At 40.3% G+C, this 3,652-nt stretch overlaps 1 long non-coding RNA gene across 1 annotated transcript; it reads left to right on the forward strand.

Moving 5' to 3' along the window:
* The first annotated feature begins 1,609 nt into the window (after nucleotides 1-1,609).
* LOC121555288 lies at nucleotides 1,610-2,598 on the forward strand. Its single transcript, XR_005997871.2, has 3 exons — nucleotides 1,610-1,637; nucleotides 1,837-1,878; nucleotides 2,549-2,598. It is a non-coding gene; the product is annotated as an uncharacterized LOC121555288 (long non-coding RNA).
* Nucleotides 2,599-3,652: the final 1,054 nt, after the last annotated feature.

The raw sequence follows: 3,652 nt of genomic DNA on the forward strand, positions 1-3,652 counted from the left end.
TTAGTTGGTTATACCTGGAGTACTTCTCCTGTCTTATCCAGTGTCCTGTGTGAATTTAAGTATGCTCTCTCTAATTCTCTCGTTCTCTCTTTCTCTCTGAGAACCTGAGCCCTAGGACCATACGTCAGGACTACCGGGCATGCTGACACCTTGCTGTCCCCAGTCCGCCTGGCCTTGCTGCTATTCCAGTTTCAACTGTTCTGCCTGCGGTTACGAAACCCCTACCTGTCCCAGACCCGCTGTTTTCAACTCTTAATGATCGGCTATGAAAAGCCAACTGAGAGACCTGAGCCCTAGGACCATACGTCGGGACTACCGGCCGTGGTGACTCCTTGCTGTCCCCAGTCCGCCTGGCCTTGCTGCTATTCCAGTTTCAACTGTTCTGCCTGCGGTTATGGAACCCCTACCTGTCCCAGACCTGCTGTTTTCAACTCTTAATGATCGGCTATGAAAAGCCAACTGATATTTATTCCTGATTATTATTTGACCATGCTTGTCACTTATGAACATTTTTGAACATCTTGGCATGGTTCTGTTATAATCTCCACCCGGCACAGCCAGAAGAGGACTGGCCACCCCTCATAGCCTGGTTCCTCTCTAGGTTTCTTCCTAGGTTTTGGCCTTTCTAGGGAGTTTTTCCTAGCCACCGTGCTTCTACACCTGCATTACTAGCTGTTTGGGGTTTTAGGCTGGGTTTCTGTACAGCACTTCGAGATATTAGCTGATGTAAGAAGGGCTATATAAAAATAAAATAAAATTGAAAATTGATTGGCAATCTTCTTATAGCCCAGGCCATCTTTATGTAGAGCAACAATTCTTTTTTTCAGATCCTCAGAGTTCTTTGCCATGATGCGCCATGTTGAACTTCCAGTGACCAGTATGAGGGAGTGTGAGAGCGATGACACCAAATTTTAACACACCTGCTCCCCATTCACACCTGAGACCTTGTAACACTAACGAGTGAACATTTTCACTTAGGGGTGTACTCACTTTTGTTGCCAGCGGTTTAGACATGAATGGCTAAGTGTTGAGTTATTTTGAGGGGACAGCAAATGTACACTGTTATACAAGCTGTACATTCACTACTCTACAATGTAGCAAAGTGTCATTTCTTCAGTGTTGTCACATGAAAAGATACACTCAAATATTTACAAAAATGTGAGGGGTGTACTCACTTTTGTGAGATACTGTATATATGTGTATATGTTTGGGAGGGAACAGCTATGTGTTTGATATTTTCTAAGAAGTGATATGTGTCCCTAAAATAACTGGGGTGCTTAGTGGAGAGGGGGTTGATATAATTAAGATGTTGTAGGACTCACTGTTGCAGTCAGAAACAATTTCTCTTCCGGGGGGAACCTCAACGGGAACTATCCAGGTGTCTGGTTCTTTGTGTATACACCCACTCAATTGGTTGGCACTTAAAATAGCCTTTGGGGGTTGAGTAGTCAAGTTGAAGCCGCAGTAGCGAATTTACTTGGCTTTGACGGCCTTCTCTGTCTTCTTGGGGAGTAGCACCGCCCGGATGTTGGGTCCTCGTCGTTACGGAAGGCTAGCTGCAGGTGACAGGGGATGATGTGAGTCTTCTTGTTTGCACAGGCAGTGTCTCCGGCCAACTCCAGGATCTCAGCAGTCAGGTATTCAAGCACGGCGGCCAGGTAGACTGGTGCGACAGCGCCCACACGCTCAGCGTAGTTGCCTTTGCGCATCAGCCTGTTCACTACATTCTGATTTTTAAAAATAAGGGCATCTTGTAATCCAGCTTGATTTAAATGTTAATGTAAAATTTGTTCCCAACATTGAAATAATGTTTGTGTTTGTAATTTTTTTTTACAGGAAGATGAAGGGGGTGATGTCCTGCAGGACCTAGCACAACATGTAAGGAAAATCGCTGTGTACTAACCTGGGATATTTATGTTAAGGATTATGTTTACCAATAGATGTCAGTATTGACTCAATACGGGTTTACTTTCCGCTATCCCTAGCCGTTTAAATGTCTGACGTATAACCGTGCATGAGAAAGCCACAGGTAGCATAATGTAGTCCCCATACCCATTCCATACGAGTGAGTGTCAGTAGTCTACTACACTGTAAACCCGAATGTTCAAAATAATTAATTGTAATACATAGTGTAAACTTAAAATGTTCTTAAAAGTTTTACTTACTTAAAAATGTTGAGTGCCAGTAGCAATTTTCTTATTTTTGAGTTTATTGAACTTGTAATTTTTGAATAATATGAACATTTTTCATTTTTATGTAACTGCTACTTAACATATAATTTTTTTTACTTAAAACTATATGAATTAGACATGAATTTATGTCTTATTTTGAAAGAACAAATTAATCAAATCAAGAACGAATTGAGAATAAATCAATTGCATCAGATAGATTTGTATATATAAAATATCACACACACACACACGTGTATATACGTTTATAAATAATTAATTGTTAATAGTTTGCTTGTTGCAAGGTTGGCTAGTTAATAAATTACATATATGCGCTCACATATTTTATTTTGTAGTATTTGCGTGCACTTCGTCTTCAGGCAGCAGACCGGAGCCGAGGAGAAGAGCAGGAGACCGGAGGGTAACACTCAGCTCTGCATAAATGAGTTGTGAATGTAAGTTAAAACTTGCTTGAATGTTTGTTTCTGGAGGTTCAACGTGTTTTTAAGACGGACAAAGTGAGTCACGTTAGCAATGTAAAACGGTTATCTGTTAGGTTAGCAAGCTAACATGCAAAGTCATCCCGCCAGTTAGCTAGCTGTATAGGCTACATGGCTAGGCTAATGTAGTTGTAAAAAACTGGTTGAGCCCAACGTGCAGCAGTGGATAGTAAGGTATCATGTACTGCTCAATAAAAACTCGAAATCTGTGCTGGAGCTGTGTCAATGTTGTGAGTGAAAGCAGAAGCTAACTCCACGTGTTGTGCCTTAGGCTAACTGAAAGCTATTCTCTGCAAGTTGAATTAGCTGGTTAATTTTTTTGTATTAATTGTTTTGTTATTGCTACGATAAGAATTTATGGATGCTACCAGCCCAACGTTACCTAACTTTGACTTATTTGTGTAATAAAATGTTTTGAATAGTCTAACAGGCATCTTACACATCTACTTTGTTTTAATCAATGTTGGTGTAGCTATATTGTTGTACACTTTTAGTATGAGGAATATATGACTGCAGTTTTTGATAGTTCTGATGGAGGTTTAAACTTCATTACAGGTGTCCTGTAAAATAATATTTTTTTGTGTGTTTTCAGGTTGCTGCAACAAATATGACTTGGCACTGTAAGTTGTGTTCAGCTTCTTTTACCACTAGAAAATATGTATTTAAACACTGCAGACTGCAGCACAGCCACTTTTCAAAAATGAGCCCACTCCCATGCCTCCATGATGATTGCATGTGCACATTTCAGACACTTAGTGCACTGAGTACTCATCTGTCAAGATATCATACTCAAGAACATAACAGCAATGCAAAGGAGATTCAGGAACTTGTGACTTTCAAGTGTCCTTTATGCACATTTCAGCAACCTTTTTCTGAGTCTGTACTCCTCAGTCACATAAGAACACACTTAAAAAAACATGAGACAGTGGTATGCCCATACAAAGGTTGTAACTATAGCACAAATGTATACGCTTCTTTTAATTC

Source organism: Coregonus clupeaformis, chromosome 11 (assembly GCF_020615455.1).
Source record: "Coregonus clupeaformis isolate EN_2021a chromosome 11, ASM2061545v1, whole genome shotgun sequence".
Classification (NCBI taxonomy): Eukaryota; Metazoa; Chordata; class Actinopteri; order Salmoniformes; family Salmonidae; genus Coregonus; species Coregonus clupeaformis.